Source organism: Motacilla alba, chromosome 21 (genome assembly GCF_015832195.1).
Source record: "Motacilla alba alba isolate MOTALB_02 chromosome 21, Motacilla_alba_V1.0_pri, whole genome shotgun sequence".
NCBI classification, from domain to species: Eukaryota; Metazoa; Chordata; class Aves; order Passeriformes; family Motacillidae; genus Motacilla; species Motacilla alba.
The window spans coordinates 7,640,705-7,662,696 of NC_052036.1; the positions used below are offsets into that span (position 1 = coordinate 7,640,705).

The window sequence follows — 21,992 nt, forward strand, 5'->3', positions numbered from 1 at the left end:
TGACCCAATTCCAGGTTTTTGAAGGTTCAGTTTTCAAAATCCTGGATTTGAAAGTCCACTCAGGAATGCTGGAAATGGATGTTTCCCTCTGCTCTAAATGACAATTTTTAACTGGGGATGAGCAGTAGGAAGTGCAGGAGACTCCCTGGACTGACATTTTCTTCCAGGTGTCACCCTCTTCCATCCCTTTCCAGAGGGAAGTTTCCAGTTGCCTCCACCTCATCTCCTTGCATGGAAATGCTGTTCATATTCCTTACAAATGTCAAACTTTTGTATTCTCTGTGCAGAACAAGCCTTCCCACGATGTTTGGCATAATTTCATCCTCTTATCTCCAGAAGATTCCCTGCCTGGGAATCCAGTAATCACCGAAATCCCTTTTTCCACATAGAAGTCACTCAGACATCCATCCAAATCTGCAAATAATGCAAACAATTCTGTGATACCAGGAAGAGGTACTGACTCCAGAGAGCTGGGAATCAGGGCCCAGTGTTGGTTTAAGCACTCTGCATTGGGTTGTGGAGAGAGGAATGAGCCAGAGCAGAATGGAAGGAAAACATGGGGGCTAAGGACCTCAACAGGTTGATGGGCAGAGAAGAACTAACTGAAAGTAGAGAACAGGGAAATGCAGGTCCTGCACCTGGGGAGAAAAACCACCCCAGGCTGGGGGGGATCTGCTGGAGCAGCTCTGTGGAGAAGGTCCCAGGGACAACGAGGTGTCCTTGCCCAGCAGAGTGACCTGGGTACAAAGAGCCAATCGGATCCTGGGGACCTTCAGGAAGAGCATTCCCAGCAGGTCAGGCAGTGATCCTGCCACTCTGCCTAGCTCTGGGAGATACCTCTGGAGTGCTGTGTCCAGCTCTGGGCTCCTCAGCACAGCAGGGACAGGGAGCTCCTGGAGCAGGTTCAGCAGAGGCTGCGGAGCTGAAGAAGGGCTTGGAGCATCTGGGTGCCCAGGAAAGACTGAGGGAGCTGGGGCTGCTCAGTCTCGAGAGGAGACATAGCTGAGAGGGGCCCTCAGCCCTGGTGTCCCTGTGTGCAGAGAGGGGCAGAGCAGGGCCCAAGCTCTGCTTCCAGGGCTCAGCAATGGCACCAGAGCCACAGACAGGGTCTGATCCCAGGAATTCCCCCTGCACAGGAGGCAGAACTTCTTCTCTGTGCAATGCCCAGCCCTGAGTAGAGACCAGAGAGGCTGTGGAGTCTCCTCCCTGGGGATATTCCAGAGCTGTGTGAACATAATCCTGCACCCTGTGTTCTGGGATGGCCCTACTGAAGCAGGGAGGTGGCACCAGTGACCCACTGTAGTCCCTCCAATCTGACCCATTCTGGAGGATCCCTCTTCCCATTCCAGGAGCGCAGTGGAGCCTGTGCTGACCCTGGAGCCATCGCAGCTTTGCTGTGTTCCCATCCCCCTTCTTCTTCCTCAGCTCCTGCAAGGAGAGAACAGCTGTGTTTTCCTGCCATCTCTTGGGGCTCTTTCATACCTCGCCAAATATCATTGCAGAGAGACAAATTGCTGTGTTTACAGTGCTCTGTTTACAGAAGATGCTCTCAGTTTAGGGTTTTTATTTTGATACTTTATTTTTATGGCTCACCACACGATCTGTTTGTTTGCATTCGAGTCAAAGGTTTCATAATCTGATTATGGGGAGCAGGGCTTGGGAAGAACTTATAAAACACTAAGAGTCCAGCAATGCACCTGCATTCCTGAGCACTGGCTGGGTTTGCTACTTGAGTCTCAACTTCTTCATTTCCCAGGGCTTTTCCCGGAGAGGAAAGGTTCTGATAGATCTGTGGCCAGGAAAAGGGACAGAAAGGTAACGCAAGGAGAACTTTGAAGACTTGTTCCTTAACTTTTAAAGGTGTTCCCTGGCCATGCCCAGTGACCCATGACTCGCCTGTGCATGAGTTTAACAGGTCCATTGTTACACAGCAGAGTGATGCAGACTCTCCAGGAGGGTGCAAGAGAGAACCCTTTATTGCAAAACCAGGCCTTTTTAAGCAGTTAGGCCTTTATCAGTTGTATTCCAATTAAGCACAACAAATGTAATTCAACTAATCACCATAAACCACAATGTGAACATGTAGTGGTTATATAACTTGTTTTTCTACCTCTAATTCAGCTGAGTCACTTTCCCATAGTCCTTTTGTACTTAGCCAAAGTATTAGGCCTGAGCCATGTTTTTACAAGGGTAACAATGCCCCTATTTTGTAAAGTTTTGCCTATACGCAACATCTCCCCATTTGTGTTTTGTGCAAAGGGTTCATGTACCCTAATGCCAAAACAGTCTGCACCTGTAAGGCCATTCTCTTACTAAGACTATTACTGGTCATCTGCTGGACACAGGATAAGATACAAGGAATACAGATCACAATCAATAAAAAACCCATCAAATATAACCATGTCACTGACAAAGAGACTCACAGCAGAGGAAAACAAAAAGATGGTGTCCAATGCCCCCAGAAAGTGGCAATAAATGGCTACTTCCAAAGTTCATATGGCTGGAGCTCAGAGGCCGTGCTGTTTAGGTAGGAGGAAGTCCATTAGCTAGAAATGTCCATTAGCTAGACATTACGGAATGTCTTTCTAGAAGCATGGAACAGGGAATAACTGAAGAAGGCCAGCAGGAACACAGTAACTTGATGGTGGGTGCAGTGGGACACAAGACCTCTGTTAGCAGGCTGCCTTGATAAGCTTCCAGACACAGCCATTTTCTGGCAGTCCTACCCCTGCTCCTGCATTGGCTTCGAGGGCTGGATTGTGATTAGGTCATTTCTCCTCTCACTGGGCCTCATCTCCTCAGAGGCGATTGATGTTTGTCCAGACAAGCAGGTAACTAACCACTTCAGACCTGTTGGCAATAAAAACACGTGCCTACCTTCTCCCCTAGGTTAGTAAATCAGCTAGGCCTTGCCATTGCACACCCAATTGTGGATCCTTATGTAAAACTTCTAGAAATTGGTTCTGTCATGGCGGGCGTTGTTCAGAGTGCCACAACCTTCTTTAAGAAGTGTCTTGGAAAAGACACCTTGGGGGCACAGGCATGTCTTGTGCTCACAGCAGGTGATTTCAGCTCCTCTGTGATCTGGGTGATGCAGAAGGAGAGACAGGGATATGGTGTGATGTTCCAAGGAGAGCTTTTATTGACCTTCTTCTTCAAAGGGATCCAAGGACAAAAGAGCCACTCAGGCAGGGAAAGCAGGGGTTTATATAGGGATCTCGAGGAGTGGGACAGAACACCAAGGCCAATGGGATGAGGGCACAGGGGTGGAGAAAGGGGGAAGGGCTAATGGGATACAAGGAATCAACAAAAAAACCAAAGAGTTCTGGGGATGCTCTTTTTGCTCACCATAACCACAGGGTTGTGGCTTAGGGGTCGGTCCTCCAAGGGAGTACAGAGGGCTTTTCCTTGGCCGGATTTCTGGCCTCCACAGGTTCTGTATGTGCAAATCTTCAGAGCAGCATCTCTCTGCCAGGGATCAAAATTGATGATCTGCTTTCAAAAATTCTTGTATAAGTATTGCATTATCTAAATGTTCTTGAGGAGCTGTATTCCCCCTTCTTTGTTTTTTCAACAACATGTGCGTCTCTCACTATGAACACGAGGGCAACATAAAAGCAATAAACTCACACCAAGCAAAAATAAGCAAGGTAATACACATAATAATTAGCACACAAGAAAAAGGATTGTGATTTAGAATGATACATCAGCAATACATCTAGGTGTGTACCATCACCTAGAGTCTGCAATAGCTGGCAAACCCTGTTTCACAATGAGGACCCAGAGAACCATTCCTGGGGAAAGTTTCTAGGTTTACCTCAAAAGGGAGTCCAGCTTTTGTAAGTCCAAATTGGCAAGTCAAAGTGACCTGAGTACAGTTTTAGTGCAGAAAACACCTGGGTCTGTTGGCATACTTCTGACCAGCTAGGGCTGGGGCTTGGCCAGAATGAAGGCCTTAACTGGAAGGGTCTCCCTAACATATCCTATGAACAAGCCTCTAGTAGTAACAGTTGGGAAAGTTCCTTAAAATTATATATGTCCTTCAGATAGCTACAAACAGTATGGGAAAGTTTGTAAAGCAGCTGGCTTTGTCATTCATCTTTAGCTAAGTAGTCAATGGTACCACAAACATTCTCCAAACAACCAAAGCAATGCATGTGTCAACCTCAAATAATATCCTATGGATAATGCCCATTATGAAAAGTCAGTGAATTCACACTGTGACATCCACAACATATTCAGAATCATTAATACATCAACAGTAACCATCCTAAGAAGTTGAGATTATTTTATGTTTTTTCACACATCTATGCATATATGAAAATAAAGCAGAATAAAAGCAAGAAACAAAGTTCTAAACAACTTACAATTAATAACAGCCATAATTTGGAATTGTTACTCATTCCTCTGTGCTACCTATGGAAGATTAAACAGCCCTTTGAAATTAAGGATCTAATAAACTGCATCCTCACATATTTTTACACAACTTAGTATCTTATATTCTTAAACAGTTGCTTACCAAATTTTTATCATAATTGTTTCAGTCAGTTCCATCTTATCTCTATAATGAAAGAACTGTATCTTGTAATTTAAATGAGCATATTTCAACAGATCTTAAACTTAATGTCACTCAAACCTAACGTCACCCAAACATAACAAAAAGTACCCCTAACAAAACTCAAAGTTAACATTACTGAAACTGAACAGAAATTAACCTTAATAGAATTTAAACTTAAGAGAGCTTAAAATAACAGACTTAAACTGAGCAACACATAACTTCACTTAAACTTGATAGAAATTAACCTTAACAGAACATAAACCTAACATCATTTACATTTAACAGAACTTAAACTTAACATCATTTGAATTTCACAGCATTTAAACTTAACAAAAATTAACCTCAACATCACTGAAACATAACAGAACTGAAAATTAACATCACTTAAATTTAACAAAACTAAAGTCAGAGTTGAGAATGTTCCTTTAAAAGTTTCAGATACAAAAGAATTTAACTCATTTTGACTCCACGCTACAAGAAAGCTGTTGAAAATTTGTCATACAACAGTTAAGCATCAATGAACAATATGCAGGCAAACAACTGATTTGTAACTGAAATAGGAGCAACTGGAGAGATTATAAAGGTGTGGCAAATGCGTTGTGATTGTATATAATTTAGTTTTGAGAATAGCTCATGGTAAGTGCAAATATTATTGAAAATACTTGTTCATAGTCAGGACTTTTCTGGTGTAAGTTTGCCAGGGTTTATTCAGGTGCAGCTTTACTCAGAAAAATGACAAGAGTGTATATCTTGGCAAATTGTTCTTCAAATCTGTTCAGTTCCGAGATGTAAGACAGCTTTTTAAGATTGTCTGTACTATAGATTTTGGACTATTAAAGGTAATGAGATATAAATATTTAGGGATAAAGCATCAAGGGCCAATATAATACTGCCATGAGTTTTGCACATGTAACTCGGTTAGGTCAGTGGGTGTATAAGACTGACATGTGGAACTAAACTACTACAAAGTTGTGGTTTCAGATTATTCTAAAGGAGTGAGCTACTATTTACTGTACTTGTGGTCCATCAATTTAAACTGTTTTAATATCAAGTCCAATTTCAATTTATAAGTGGCAAGGAAGAATAACTATGTTTGAATCATAGCTGTACCTAACCGAAATGCTGTCACATGTGTCTTCATGGCAAAAGATTCACAATAAAATTACTTTATCAAAGCTGTGAGGTAAAAAGCAAGCAAACAGGTGAAGCCAGCACAATTCTGCCTGCCTTTACAGTGGAGAGTCATGAGCTAATTATATTGAATTTTCTAATAGCTTCTGCAGGTAACACTCAGGGTTTGCCTTCAAGTGAGCAAAGGAATCCTGATTTATGAGTGGCATTAATTGCTGTGGCATAACATTGTGTTCCATTAATATCCACCTGAAATATTTCCAAGGAGGCATCTACTGAATTTTCTAAGGAGCCACAATATCTTACAAATATGAATCTTCCTGTCCACAAACTAAAACATTAGCCACATAGTGATAAATGTGCCTCTGAGTGTATCAACTTGCAAATATTTTTCCAGGTATACAAATTTCTAATTTTCATGGTAACAGCTAACATCATTATAACTTAGCAAAGGATTGGTATTAATTCAGTGCAATCAGACTTTTAAATCAAAATTCCTGAAAAGGCAGTATTCATCCCACATGGCAAGTTTTACCAATCATGCAATTCTGTTGAAGAATTTAGACCTTGCTAAGCAGCCTCAAAGCAAGAAATTATGTAATGCGAACAGCATGTGGAAAGACATTACCTCCACACACCTAGCCTTGCATCTCTCCAATAAACAATCCTGTCAAAATCTATAGCTCACTGAAAAAACAAGTTTAGCTTTAACAGAGTTCCAGTAATGATGTCTGTGTTCTGGGGTTTGAGTGTGCAGCATCACCTGTTAACTGAATGACAAAGTCTCCTGTCCCACTCTCCACAGGCCACTGATAATAGAGTCGCCTAAGTCCTTGCAAGCAGGTGGGCACACAGTAATAACCAAGAGATCTCCATGTTTCAATGCGTCCTTTTGCCATTCTGACAGCGATGTGCTGCAGCATCAGCATTCCGTGTAGGCTATAACTCTGCCATGTGCCCCTGAATTACGGTTCCGGGTTTGGAAGAGTAGGCTGAGACAGGAGCTACATGGATGCTGTGTTCACCTGTGTGGTGCTCCTGGGACACTCATTGCTGCACTGAGACAGAGCCTTAAAAAGGTGCAGCCTCTGACCAGGGGAAAGCCTCTTCCTCAAAGGGAGAGATGGGGACAGGAGGTGGTAGAGGATGAACCAAAGCAATGGTACTAGTTCTGGAGACTGGGAGAAATAGCTGCAGATATAGTTGGACTGCATCTCTCAGTGCAAATCCCAAACCAGTGCCAACATGTAACAGAAACACGCTCCTGCCATTGCAGCCACGCGATGTGGAGAGAGACCAGCAGCAACACCATCAAGAGTGGCCCAGGAGCAGCCTGACAAGGAGCAGCCTGAGAAGAGGCTGCAAATAGTGCCTAAGAGCCTTTCTGTGGCCCTTAGGAATGACAAATTTGGCATTACTCAGCAAAGAGCCCTAGCTTTTCCCCTGCTGCAGGATGGCACATGCATTCCTGGAGCTCCTCTAAGGGGTCTGCAGCTGCAGACCTGCATCAGCAGGGGAGTGTTGAGAGAAAATAGAGTTAGATGGGACAGGTAAACTGCACTTACATGAAAAGTCTGGAATGGGCTCCCCCCAGGACCTATAAGCACCCAGAATCAAAATGTGTAGATTCTAATTAAACTGCAGAAAATCGTTTAAATGCAACTGAGGTCCTCTGCACAATCTAAAAGACAGTTTTTGACACCAGGTTTCCAGGTCACATTCTGCTGGAAGCAGAGGCATCTTCCAGATCCAGAGGATCCTCAGCTGCAGGGAAATGGCCCTGGGAGCCTGTGATACTGGATCTCAGTCCCTCTGGGGGACTGCAGAAGCAGGGAAGAGGGAAAGCAACATGTAATTAGCAGATTAACTTTGTGCCAGAGCAGAAAAACCCCTAAAGCAGCTGCTGGTCCACAGCTGGAGCAGAGAGCCTGCCCTGAGCAAGGCAAACTTTGCTGTCATGCAGCAGGCATCATTTGACACTCGCTGCCTGGGTACCATGTCTCCCCCCATCATTTTAAGAGACAAAGAGAGGAGATGGTTTCTTCCTCCTGAATGATAAATGCCTCCAGATTGTAGCCACTTGACAGGTCCACTGAAATTCATCAGTTCTGACTTGAAATGAAAGCTGTAATAAATCTCCCTGTTGAATAGGAGATCAAAGGCAGATCATTAGAGTTCTTGGATTACCCAGTGAGAGTGCACTTCCATCAGCCACCGCGCTGCCAGTCCCCAGTGTCCAGAACAACCCCTTTGACAGTGCAGCTTTGACTCTAACGAAAAGGACAGCTTTCCTATGAAAAGGTCTGGGTTGTGCCCCTCTCCTTTATCCACCTGTCCCCTGACTTCTGTGAGGCTCGTGTCCACGTCCTTGACAGCCACAAGAATGGAGTGTGATGTTGCTCCACCCCACAGACACAGCAGAAGAATTTGGTGTTGGCCAAAGCCTCAGGGAAAGCCCCTTCCCACATCAAAAACTTCCTGCATCTTCTTTCCAGGGAAGGGAAGTCCTCCTCAAGACTTGGGAACTATCCCAGCTCAGCTGCTCTTCTTTAATTAAAGACAGACCTTAAAACTGCAAGGTAGAGCCCTGCAACCCCTCAGTGGGACCAGATGTCCATGTCAGTCCTGTCTCTGGAGGGATGTAGGATGTTGTACTGATTTTCCACTCTGTTCTGAGGATTCCCAGCAGGAATCAGGAGCAATCTCTATCTCAGCCTCTCAATACATATTTGTTGGCAGCAGCCTATGATATGGCCACAGTCTCATTAGGCTCCTCAAGGAAAACATCCCCCTTTCCCAAATCTGTGTGGGTTAACCCCTTCTCTCTGTTTGGGTCATGAGATCCCAAACCCAGCCAGCCCCCTGGGCTTCCTGCTTTCTCATTTCAATCTTGGATGTTCACACATCCAAGCTGGCATCTGCATGTGGGTGCAGGGGAAGGTTGTGCAGGAGGAGCATAAGGTAAGGAGGTTTCAAGCTGCAGGTGGTGGCATCCTATCAGCAATACAGCTGCTGGTCCACCCTTCCTGGCTCTTTGGTCCTGTCAGGGAGGATCTTCTCCTAGCCTAGTGCTGATCTGGTGAGACAGCTGTGTCTAAGCCAGCTGGAGGATGCTGGAGAGAAAATTCTCTAAATACTAACAGCATAAGGCAAGTAAGTCTTTTCCAATGCCCTGACCTGTGGATTGCTAGATTTTCACCAGAACAAGCTGGAAAACATCATCTGATGTCCCTGGCTCAGCACAGTTGGGACACAGACTTTGCTGCACTTGAGGTGCAGCAGAGCTGGATCTGGGCTCTGGGCTGCATGCCCAGCAGTGCCTGGGGACAGCAAGGGGACCAGGCCCTGCAGAAGCCACACAGAGGGAACTTTATCTCCATGCAAAATGTGTTGCATGCAACAGAATTAATTTCATCCCTGGTGAGATTTTTTTTCCCCTGAGACCAGGTTTGCTGAGCCTAGGTCTGAAATGAGGGACCATTAGCTTCAGAGGAGTTATCCTGAGCACATAGTTCGGCCTGTGATCCTTCATTTCACTAAGGGCTAAACATGGAGAGGATATAGCAGTGGAAGAGAGAGAACCTCTGCCATTTTGCATGGCTGTGATGTGAAAATCAGCGCTGGGTGAAAGTGGGGTTATGTAGGACTTATTTCACTGACTGAAACACGTGATCCTGGTAATCAAGCTTCTCATGCTGTAGCTGCTCTTCTGTTCTGCAGGATGGGGCATGGGGTGTCTTACACCAAAGGGTGTCTGGGGATATGGAGTATATGTGTTGGGGGTGTCCCATGACATGGGAAGTCCTGCAGTTGGGTGTTCTGTGATACACCCTACCACACAAGTTATCCTCAGTTGCAGGCTATTCCAGAGAATGGAAAGTCCTGACGACACAGATATTGATACAAGACATTGAGCACGCTGAGAAGAGACACTTTGGGTGGACTTTTACTGGATACCAGCCTGGCTGGCTGCAGGGAAATATCTGCAGCTGGGCAGAAAGCAATGAAAAAGGTCCCAGCACTGGGGCTCCGATAATGAAGAAACAACCCTGCAATTTGTAGCTGAGCCCACAGTTTTGGAAGCCCATCTTCTGACTTTTTAAGTGCAAACCAGCACAACACCCTCCATTACCCAGCTCACCCTGGGAGCAGCCCCAGCCCTTTATGTCACCTCCAGCACAGAAGGTTTCCTGGACCCCCAAGCACAGCTCCTGTTGGACACTCGCACAGATGAAACTGCTGAGCAAGATCAAACACAAACCATTCCCCAGGCTCCCCCCCTCCCTGGCTGCTCCAGCTGCCTGATAATCCCTCCAACTGAAAGGGAACCTGAACCCTGAGTGGTTTTGTGCACTGGGAAATGGAGCTGAGCCCCTAAACCCTCTTTGTGCTGGGATAATGGTCCCAATGCCCTCCATCCCCACACTGTCCTGATCCCCACTGGCACTGACCAGCCAGGAAGATGAGCTCTGGAGCTGTCACCACTCTGAGCTTCAATCCAGCATAAACCAAACTTTTTGTTTGAGGTAGTAGTTTGGGGAAAAAAAAGAAAAGCATATGTCTTTGATCTTGAAGAAAGCTTTTATCACAGCGCCTTCAGTCCCGGTGAGCGAAGGGGATTATCTTTCTTTCGCACAAAAGTTCACCTCCCAGTGCAGGTCACGGGAGGAAGATTTCACTGGAGTGGGAGGCGTTTTCTCCAGGGCATTCACCTCAAATCCAGCAGGCAGCTGCTCCCAGGGAAACCTTTTTATGAGCTAACCTACTGCCTCAAATCCTTTCACATGCAAAGGGAACAAAAATAAGAACCCTCCAAAAAAAATAAGCAGACACAAACTCCCTGACAATCACTGCCAGCCTCATTTAGCAGCAAAGACCTCAGCTCAGCATCTTGTCAGCTCTCCTAACTCCCAGTGAACAGCTAGGACTCAGGGAAGTCATACTTGAGACAGTATACTTGAGACAGTATCCTGGCCCAAACCCAGCCTGCATGCAACCAGAGTAGGGACCAGAGTAGGGTTTAACCTTGTGCAAGGTCTGCTCTGAATCTGGCCAAGGGTGTCCCCATGATGCTGCTCCCCATGTCAGGCAGGCTGGATCCATGAGGATCATCCCTTTACCCACAACAGGTTAATGCCAGAGGTGTCTGCTGCCTGTAATGGGGTTCATTAGTTGTGCTCTGGGCAGCCTCCCTGCCCCCACCACCCCTGCCTATGCATCAGACAGGCAGTGCAGGATAATGGGATTTACCGAGAGTGCCTCAAAACTGCAGCCTGTTCCTAGGATCTGGCAAGAACTGAGGACAGGAGGCAGCATCACCAGCACACTGTAACCTGCCCATGAGGGCACACAGGTATAGCAGGGCTGCCTGAGGTGCAGCATCCATCTCCACTCTCCTACAGCCTTCGGGAGCCGTGGGGAGCAGGATGCTGCCTGGTCAAGGAAGGGTGCTGTGGTGGTAGAGGCCCAAGTTCTCCCACGCCCAGGGACAGGGACATTAATGAAACTGACAAATATGCTTTGACATCAATTATGTTGCTTTCTTGTTCAGCCAAGAAGTAATTAACTTAAGTGAAGCAATTAGGTAAACTTATCAAGTGAAGTTTGCAGCACCTTAAACAAACAGGTAATCGGGATAGGAAGGAGTGGAGATAAAAGGGGATAAGATGAAACTCCCAAAAGGGGCCTGGAGGTCCCCAGGGGCTGAGGCTGCTGCAGGCATCAGTTCAAGGGGGAAATTCTATGACGGGGATGTCTGAAATGAAACATCCCTCCTCTGATCTGTACCTCTGAAATTATCCCTCCTGCTCTTCTCAGGACACAGGCAAGAGGAAAAGACACAACCCCAGGAGTCTGCTAAGAGCAGTGGTAAGAGATGAAGTGATTGATGAGGACCCCCACTGTGTAGAAGAGACTGTACAAGCAGGTCTCAAAGCATTTGCTGATAATAACAGGTAAGGCAGAAGGTGGCCAGGGACACTCAGTGATGGACTCCCTGCAGGGACAGCAAAGGCATAAGTGGCTGTGTCTCATTCTCGGCCTTCTTCACTAGAGGAGCAAGAAGGGCTGGGGTGTTCTGCTGGGGCAGATGGTCACAGGGCTCTGTCCCATGGAAAGGTGGGACAGAGGCATGGAGAGAAGTGTCATGGCCCAGAAATACTCTTGGAAGTCTGTGTACTTCCAGCACCCCATCACTTTATAAAAGACATAAAATTCTGAAAAAAGTCCCTCAAGAATGACAGAGAATCAGCACAGCCACGCCAGGCACCAGCCCCATGTCATGTGTGGAAATGGATGCTGTGTCCCCCAGCCAGTGCCACTCCCTCAGGCAGTTGGTGCCACCATACCACTCTGGTGTGTCCAGTCCACCTTTCAAGTCAATGAACTGCTAAATTTTAAGATCTAATTTCCAGATTTCAGAAGAATCCATGGCACAATCCACTTTTAAACGTTGCTAAGGTGTCAAATCAAAATGCAATACTATAAATCATTAATGCACCCCTGTGTCACAATGAAGCTGGAATATTTTAATCACTGAATAATGAAGTCAATACTCACAAATCTCAGCTGTCATTAGAAATTCACATGCCTCTGTGCACCCTGCTGGAGAGAAAATTTTGCATGTGGACTGGATTTACCCAGAGGAAGTGCAGGCAGAAGCACCACAGCAGTGGTGGGACACAAGTGGGTGGGTTTTGCAACTCAGTTTTGTGACCAGCAGTGAGTCAGCAGGCTGCTCTGGGCAGCATGATGGACTTGTTACAAGGGCATGTAGTGATAGGACAAGGGGGAATAGCTTTAAACTGAGACAGAAAATTTATATTATTAGGAAGAAATTCTTCCCTGGGAGGCTGGTGAAGCCCTGGCACAGGTTGCCAGAGCAACTGTGGCTGCCCCATCCCTGGAAGTGTCAGTGGACAGGGCTTAGAACAACATGGGATAGTGGAAGGTGAACACAGGGGGTAGAATGGGATGAGCTTCAAGGTCTTTCCAAACCAAATCTCTTTGGGATTCTGTGATTGCTAAAAGAAAGAAATTCGAGCTAATCCCTGATGTGGTTCCTGGTAGAAATAACAGTGGCTGGAGCATTTACAGCTTGGATGAGCACTGGGGTTTTGAAGTGAACAGTACCGGACTGCTCACCTTGGTACCAGGAGAGTTTTGTCCACTCCAATTGAGGACAGCCCAGAGTGGGAATGTCCTGCACCCAGGACCAGACACCATACTAGAGCTGGAAAAGTCCTGGCGACAACAGTTTGAAGAGAACCAGAAAGGGCAGATGTTGCCACATTTCTCCTCAGGGAGAAAAGCAAGACACAGCTTTTCCCAGGAATATAGCTGGGATTCACATTCTCTGAAAAACAGAGAAAGAGAAACACAGTTCTTATCACTTGCTGTACCTGTGTTGTGCCAAAGTAGAATGGAATGTGGAGATTGTTTACCCAAAGTGAGGATGTTTTCTTCCCTTGGCCAATCAAGGCCAAGAGTGTGTCTGTGTCGAGATTGTCTGCTGGCAATGTCGGGGCAGACAGTCAGCAAGAGTCATGGATGAGTGCAGTTGAGCTTGTGAGTGCATGGCAGATTCAACTGTATATTTATAGAATAAAGTACTTCATCAGCCTTCTGAAGATGGAGTCAGATGCCTCGTCATTTTTCTCTCCCCTCGTCCGGGGCCTGGGGTCGCCCATGATTTTTGCGATAGACAGATCTGGAAGGTGGTGAACAGAAGGCAGAAGAGCAAAGTTAGAACAGTTCTGTGAATGCTGGGACATGCCAACAGGCAGCAAGAATCACTGTGTCCCTGGCACAGATGGAGCATGTGGCTTGGAGCTGCAGCAACTGTGCGGGTGGGAGGAGGGTTGGCCCTGCCAGGGAAAAGAGGAACAGGCATTAGGCACTACTGAGTAACACCAGCTTCCTCAAAGAAAGGAAACCTCTGGAAGTATAGCATCAGGATGGCAAACAGCCATGGCCAGCACGGAGGCTGAACACAGAGAGAAGTGCTGATGTTTCTGCCTGCCCTGGTTAGGATGTTCACAGTGATGCACTGCTCAGGTGTGTGGTCCCACCACTTCTAGGACATACCTCGTGGGAGGCCCCAGCATTGCAATGGGGCTGCTATCCAGCTGGATGTATGAATACTCATGGAACTTGCATGGTCAGATGAACATCACCAGGACAAGAGGGACAGAGGGACAGGACAGAGAGACTCATCGCTTGATACTTCCAGAGCTGGGTCCAAATCACATAAGGACAGAGCTGGTAGGACCTGTGGGAAGTGGAATAGGTGAGAAACTGCCTCTTTGTTTCATTATAAAAGGAGGAACAGTTATAACAATGCTCTCACAGGGCTATTGCAATGGGTACAGAGCTGTCAAATGGTCACCTGAACCACAGGAAACCTCCCTGGCTCTTCACAGAGCAGACTGAAGTACCGCACACCCTGGATAAGTGGCATAAATTTGAGTCAGATATTCCTCCCTCAGGAACCTGGTGAGACAAACTGTCCCCCTTGAGTTGTCCTGCTCCAACCTGTCTTGGCACAAGAATTGCACTGGAGCCCACACTTAAAAGCCTTCAGGGTTTGGTACATTTCTTCTCTAGCTGAAGAATGGAAGCAGCACTCGTGAGTTCAGGATTTGCTTAGACTGGAGAGGGACATTTTCAGAGGCACTGTAGTGACAGGACAAGAGGAAATGGCCTTAAGGTGAATGAGGGTAGATTTAGATTGAATATTAGGAAGAAATTCTTTCCTGTGGGGGTGGTGAGGTCCTGGCACAGGCTGCCCTGAGAAGCTGTGGCTGCCCCTGGATCCCTGGAAGTGTCCAAGGCCAGGCTGGATGGGGCTTGGAGCAACCTGGTCTAGTGGAAGGTATCCCTGCCCATGGTGGTGGTGGAACTGGGTGGGTTTTTAGGTCCTTTCCAATCCAAAATATTGTAAGCTTCTATGATAGTTTTCTGTTCCATTTAGAGAAACACAGCTAAAGCCATGGATTCAATCCTCATGGGAAAAATTGAAGAGATCTGTCAAAAATTTGCAATCACAGAATCACAGAGTAAATGGAGGTTGGACAGAAGCTCTGAAAATCACCTACTTCACCACAACACCTTGCTCAAATCATTGCTGTACCTTTTTCTCCCAGCTTTGCTAAGCCCTCAGAGATGGCATGCTGGTGGCGCTGGTCAGATCTCATCTCTTCTGCTGCAGAAGCACAGCAGGACACACAGCTGGCATCCTTCTATGGGTAACATCAACATCAACAGTGCCCGTCAGATATCACTTCTGTCTCACTCTTTTTGAGGTAATGATTTAACTGTTGGAGCTTCCTGGAACTGCCCCCCTAGATAAGGGGGGCCTGGAGCAAGTCCTGCCAACCAATCCCTAAATTAATTCCAACCTGGACAACACCATAGGCTTTGCAGCAGTGTAACAGGGTTTGGCCCTCCAACCGTGATAGCCAAAATATTTACTTAAAATCTGAGGGGTTACAGTGCTCCAAAGGGATTTCTTTCCCTCTCAGGCTGCTGCAGAAGTGTTCATGTGGGTGGCAGGGGATTTTCACCTTTAGTGCATGAGTCCAGTCACCTCTGAAGAGGGGACCCTGAGTGGGCTGGACCAACATGGCAAATTCCATTTCCTCATCGATTTTCTTGAAGGATGCTTTGGAGGTAGCTGGGTGTATGTATTTGTGTGAGGAAGGGATATTAGAGTCTCATGCCGTGAGATTATAACAAACACCAAAGGTTGTTCTCTCCTAAATCCCTCTTTCAAGGCGTTAACGACTTTAAAAAAAACCAACTCTTTGTGCTGGAGATGTCTCAAGCTTCATCACAGATGAAAGGTTTTTTGGGGGGAAATCTGAGCCAAAATCTCAGTGTGTTCTGCATTATCTGAGCTTGTATTAAAAGAAAAATTAAAAAAAAAAGTGAGGTGGGGGAAGCACACCCTGTTAATACTGTTTGTCATAATCCTCTTCTTCCATCATCCTGCCCAGCAACAGCTGCTTGGGTATGCCCCTGCTCCTCCTCTGAGAACAGGCTTGTGTGTGCACCTTCCTGTTCTCTCCTTTCCCATTGGAGCCATCCAGTGCCCTGATCCACCTGTGCATGCATATAAGATGCCCTCCGAGACCATCCCTTGGGCAGGCAGCTGGGAAACTCTTGCCCTCCCATCACCTACCTCCCTGCTGCCTCCAGGGCAGAGTGACCACGCTGATTCCCCATTCTCAGTGCCAACAGGGCCATCAGCAATGCCAGGACAAGGCAGGTAGCAAAGAGGCTCAGCAGACAGGGGAATCATGCAGGCCATGATTCCACAGGGTTGTGAGGGGAAACCTCATCCAGCGTGTCCAGCACATGCAGTAAAAAGCATGGAGGAGGACTCAGCAGGAGAGCTCACTGAAGTCAGGGAGTGACATGGCATGGTGCACAGGGCCAGAAGAAAATGGAGCAACCCCTCAATGAGCAGAGACCTGCCCCAAACACACAAGACCAGAGGGTGGAGATAGCTCCCCTCAGAGCAGGGAGGAAGACTGCGCCAGCCCTCATCACTGCCCCAGATTAAACAGCTTCTGCAGGTGAAACTGCCAAAGCCTTGTTCAGGGTCCTCAGAGCTCCAGCAGTGTGCTTTCCTCCAAGGCACTACTATCAATGCTGTGGCTCAGCGGGGCACAGGGCCAAGCCAGCAGAGGTACTCTGAGGATCAGAGATCACTGGAGATACCAATGTCTGAACCCTCAGGGCCCAGCCAGTGTCCCCAAGAGATGAGAAGATCCACCAACTCCTGCTGAAGCCTATCACCAGCTTAGGGCTCCATTCATCCCCCTCATCTGCAGCCATTGATTCCAGCTGCTTTTGGATTATTTTTGCTTCCCATCATGGCAGACAGCAGTTTCCATATTTAAACCAACACCAGTTAGTCCCCACTCAAAATACAGCCAGGGGAATCCCCCCAGCCCAGGGAAAGGGATTGTTCCCAACAGGAGACCTCTCCCTGCAAGCACCTGGCCTGAGCACAACCCCAGGAATGAGCTTGTGACACAGAAAAAGGAAATTGTGTTCGATCGCTCTGGCAAGATGAGCTGCCTGCTCCCCGGTGGGAAAGGGGAGCGCAGGATCCCTGCCAGTGCTGCAGGGTTTTAGAAGGGGAAGAGCAGATGGGCAGGCTCAGGGACAGGAGCACAGCAGTCAGCAGTGTGTGGGGCTGTCCCAGGACTGCGTCCCACATCCCTTTGTGGGCTGTGGCTGACACATGGAGAAGTGCAGGGACCTGAGCACCCCGTCGATTCCCAGAGTTGCTCCAATATGCTCAAAATAATCTCTGGAGCATCTGCAATTCTTTGCCAAGTGCTGAATCATCTTCCTTCAATGTTTGCATTAGGAATGCAGGAGTGGTAGAGCCCTTTGCAGAGAGCCAGGCAGGCGGGGATAGGTAGTGGCACCCAGCAAAGAGAGTATCAGCAGGAATGTGCTCTCTGTGCTACCTGCTCTGCTGGCCCTCCTAAGTGCCAGCACTTGGCAAACACCTGGGCACATCCCAGAGGGACACAGGCTGACTCTTGACGCATGGCAAGGCTGAGGGTTTAGTTTCATCACCATGAAATGAGTCATTGTCAACCCCCAAAGCAAGTCCATGCTGTCCTCATCCTCCACTAGAGCTGTAGGGAGACCCAACCTCACTTGTGCAAAGCTCCTGGAATCCTAAATCCAATCCCCTACCACAGATTTCCATCAGCTGCATCAGCTCTTGGCCTGCTGTACCACCAAGGGTGTGAACCAGCTCATCGGGGGGAACAGCAATGCCTCACCTTTAAAACAGGAAAACCCTCAGAGCCACAGAGAAATGGATGAGTAAAAGGGGTGTATTTATTTAGACTTTGACAGAAACTTTGATAAGAATCCTACACTGGGGAATTTGAAATCTTTGAGCATATCCTGGTTAGACACAAGGACACAAGAACTCATGTATTTAATAGATCTACTGAGATGTGGCAGATAGCAAAGGATTATCTGGGTTAGTCCATGTGAGAGGCTGGAGGGAGCTGGGGAGGGAATTCACGGTTCACAGAGACCAGCGAGGGGAATGCAGTGGTGATAAACAGGAGTTCACACTCACCATGGGGATCACCTGACTTGCTCCTGAGTGCCACCAAACTCAGCATCATCTATAATCCTGCTGGAGAAAGCCCCGTGTCTACCAGACAGATTAAAAATTACAATAACAACAATAACAACTTACATGCTCAGAGACAAAAGAAACAACTTCAGGTCTGAAGTGCAATGTACTAAACCAAGGTGATGTTAGCACAGCATTAAGGATCAACAGATGGGGCAGCTCCACTCTAAGCAATGTCTCACTGGACCCGCTGAGCTGGAAAAAATGAAAAGAACACAAGTTGGACAAAGGGAACAACCCCCTCACTTGTAATTGCCAAGGGTTTTTTTCCAGTCGTCCCACCCATCTTCTGCCCAGCACAGAGCCCTCCTTGTGGCTCCTGCGGGGAGGAGGCCAGAATGGGAACTACTTACCTGCAGCTGTAGACTTTCCACATGTGCCTCTACACGTCTCTACAGAGAGCAGAGTATGGGCAGATACATGTTGAGAGGTGCCACCTCTGCAGCATGAGCATAGGGAAGAAGGTCTGGGTGATGGCAGGCCAGGGGACTGTAGGTGGAAGGCTGGGGTGAGCCAGCTGGAGACCTAGTCCAGGTGAAGGACAGCAAAGTGGAGGGACGAGAGTGGCTGGCAAGGGCTGGAGTTTAACTTTTCCCTACCAAAGTGGTGGCCAGAACGCCAAGGTCATCAAGGAGGTGACTTATGGCCTTGGTCTCCTTGGGCAGAGAAAGACAGATTCACATGCTAGGGAAAGACATCACACCTGTCAGCAGGCTCAGCACAGCTAGAGGGGCACAGATTATCTCCCCAGGCAGCCTGAAACCCAAGGCAGGGCTCTGCTTACCTTATTTCAGCCAAGAGGAGAAGGGCAAACTCCATCTCCAGCAGGAAGCCTCCATTGGGTGGAAAACCCGTGAGCTGAGACAATTTTGCACAGTCCCAAACTAGATCTAATCTACCCAGACAGACCCATTTGTTGGCAGCTCCTTTGTGCTGCTTGCGAGGATGTGCACACCAGACCCATCCTGGCCAACCCTCCCAATCAGCAGGAGGTTCTGGGGCCAGCAGGAAAACATCTAAGAGGCGCAGAGAAGAGCTTTCCATACGCTACAGGCCTCTAAGCATCCCTGATCCATGGGATGAAGGAACACAGGCCTGCAAACTTGACCCTGAGCTCCCTGGGAGCAAGACATGGACTGACTACTACCATTAGAGGTGGAAAGGCCACTGTCTGGACTGCCCGCTGGGCATCTCCAGGGTGTCCAAGACAAAGGAAATAAGGCCAGTCTAAGCATTTGCACTCTGCACAGATCAGCCCTGACTAGTTGATGCCCTTCAGCACTTACCAGAGAGCAGAGATGACAGTGAGCACCAGCACAGGGGCAAAGGCTGCCACCAGTTCACTCCCCAGCCATGCCAAGCAGTGTGAGCTGCTCTTGTACTCTTTGGCAGATTTCCCACCTCTTGACTTGTGCTGGTAGTCGTTTCCTGCAGAGTCTCCAGTTTGTCATTTACATGTCACATGCTGCTGTGGGTGAGCAGCTGTAGGCAATTACATGTCATTGCAGCAATGCTCAGAGCAGGGGCAGCAGAGAATGCCTTCTGACGTGCCAAAAGCAGCTCCTAAAGCCCACAAACATCGCTCAGGACTCTGCATGCCTCTAGTTCTGACCAGCAGCCCTCAGGATGCAGTTACATGTCTGACCAGTTCCCTCCTGTCCCCATGCAGCCAGCATTGCTTCTTCCCAGGCACGTGATCTGACATTTAGCGGTACTGAGCTGCTTAACTGTGCGCATGTGCTGGGCAATTCAGATCCTACTGCTCCTAACTGCCCCTTTAGCCTCTGTCTCAGCAAGGGCTTTCTGTTTCCTTGCACAGAAACCAGTGCTATGGCCCGATCCATGGGTGCGTCCCAGCCCCACTCCCATTGTAGAGGAGAGCTCTGTACCACAACTTACAGAGCATCCATGTGTCTGCTATTACATGGACTAAGAAGTACACTTTATCAAGTTTGCTTAACATGATTAGAAGTCTGGGTAGATTTCCTACTTTGAGTGATCATAAATGGTGCAGGGAAAGAAAAGTGAGAGCTTCTGCTCCAAATAAAAGGAATTACTGTGTTAACACAGGAAATCGGGAATTGTGGTGACTTACTGAAGGGGGCCCCATGCAGCTGATAGTACTGGGGGTTCAGGCACATAAACTGGAGAGGCAGCTGAGCACCCATCAGCCAGCCTGCTCCTCTCCAGGACAGAAGGTCACCGAGCCCATCTCCTGGGGACATGCCTCAGATCTCACTGTCTGCAGCAAACCACCAAAATCTGGGAAAGCGCCTGTGGCTGCTGAAGTAGCTCATGTCTGTGTTGTGAAAGGGCACTCAGGTTTGCTGAGCTGGATGGAGGCCACTGGAGACATCACTTCCCTTTTCCAGTGCTCAAATTAACTAGGGACATGCTGGCAGTCTGCCAGATCAATAATAGAATTTGCTAAGACATCAGCAGCAGCTGGGGCTGCCAGGGCTTGTCCAAATCACAGGAAGGGTTTTCAGACCACTGGTATCCATTCTTCTCCTGCTCTCCCTCACAAAAGGCTTCAAGGAACATCCAAACTGCCTATGTGCTCCTACCACCGCCATCCCTCACTTCTGAGCAAGCAGCAGATCTTTGCACCAAATTACAGACAGGTTGGATTTCAAAATAATAAAACCTTAACCCCAAAACAAAGCCTAGAGCACCAAATTTGCACACACTGTGTTAAAATAACACCTGGGGGCTGTGAAACGACACTTTAAAAGGGAAATGTCAAGTGAGGGTTGCTCAGGGCCACTAGTGTACCCAGGGCACTCTGCCTTCTTCCAAAGGATCCCACAGCAACAGGACAGACACACACAGGGTCACAAATCGGAGTTGTGCAGAAAATAGACATTTACTAATGGTCACAGGCTTAGTCCTGCACCCTAAATGCAAGGAGATTGTGCTGGTTTTGGCTGGGATGGAGTTAACTGCCATCACAGTGGCTGGTGTGGGGCTGTGTTTTGAATTTGTGCTGAACACAGGATTGATAATATAGAGGTGCTTTTGTTATTGCTGAGTGGGGCTTACATAAGGCTAGGGCCTTTTCTGCTTTTCCTAAGGCCCTGCTGGGGAAGAAGTTGGGGGTGCATGGGAGGTTGGGAGGAGGCACAGCCAGGACAGGTGACTCAAACTGACCAAAGGGGTATTTCAGACCACATGACATCATGCTCAGTATATAAAGCTGGAGGGAAGAAGGAGGAAGGAGGGGACATTTGGAGTTATGGTGCTTTTCTTCCCAAGTTGCTGTTCCATGGGATGGGGCCCTGCTCTCCTGAAAGTGTTGAATACCTGCCAGCCCATGGGAAGCAGGGAATTAATTCTGTTTTTCTTTGCTTGTGTGTGTGGCTTTTGGTTCCCTATTGAGCTGTCTTTATCTCAACCCATGAGTTCTCCAGCTTTTACCCTTCAAATTCTTTCTCTGATACGACTGCTGGGGGAATGAGCGAGTGGCTGCAAGGGGTTTGGCTGCTGGCTGGGGTTAAACCAGGACAGAGATGTATAAATCATAGAATCATAGGATGGTTTGGGTTGGAAAGGACCTTAAAGCTCATCCAGTCCCACCCCCTGCCATGGGCAGGGACACCTTCCACTAGCCCAGTGTCGGAACCCAGGATTCTCCTCTGGGTGTCCTGGATGGCCAGAGCCGCTTGCAGGGAGCTCTGAGACCCTGGCATGCAGCCAAAGACACTCTTGGGGTTTTGATCTTAGCCCGTGGAGCAAGTTACTAACTCTGTATGAAGAATTACAAGCCACACACACAAGTTAGATAGCATAGTAGAGATAGTCATGAAGTGAAGGGTAGGATTTTTGAGTGCTGTACAGGGGGGTTTTAAGCCTTGTACGCAGGGGTCCAAGTTTTGTACATGGGGGTCAGGGGGTTCTAAGATGGAGGGATTTGGGTGTGCCCTGTCCTCCTTCTCTCTCCTTCCTAGCCTCCATGTCTTTGGTGATGTTGGCACTCACAGATTGGTCTAGAGTAGAAAGTCACCATTCAATATAGATGGTAGGCATTGGGGAAAAGGTATAAATATGTAGTACGTAATATATGATATAAAAGATAGCACCAGCCCCTGGGAGGGCAGTGTGCCTTTGTCTGACCTGCTGAATGGGCCA

General features: G+C 47.7%; 1 protein-coding gene across 1 annotated transcript in view; it reads right to left on the bottom strand.

Moving 5' to 3' along the window:
• Nucleotides 1-449: 449 nt before the first annotated feature.
• ZBTB40 (zinc finger and BTB domain containing 40) overlaps nucleotides 450-21,992 on the bottom strand; it is a 56,938-nt gene continuing 35,395 nt past the window's right edge. Inside the window, 5 exon segments of the mRNA XM_038160122.1 lie at nucleotides 450-3,468; nucleotides 4,368-13,043; nucleotides 13,132-13,397; nucleotides 13,775-13,958; nucleotides 17,928-18,059. The gene's annotated coding sequence lies outside the window, so the exon portion shown is untranslated.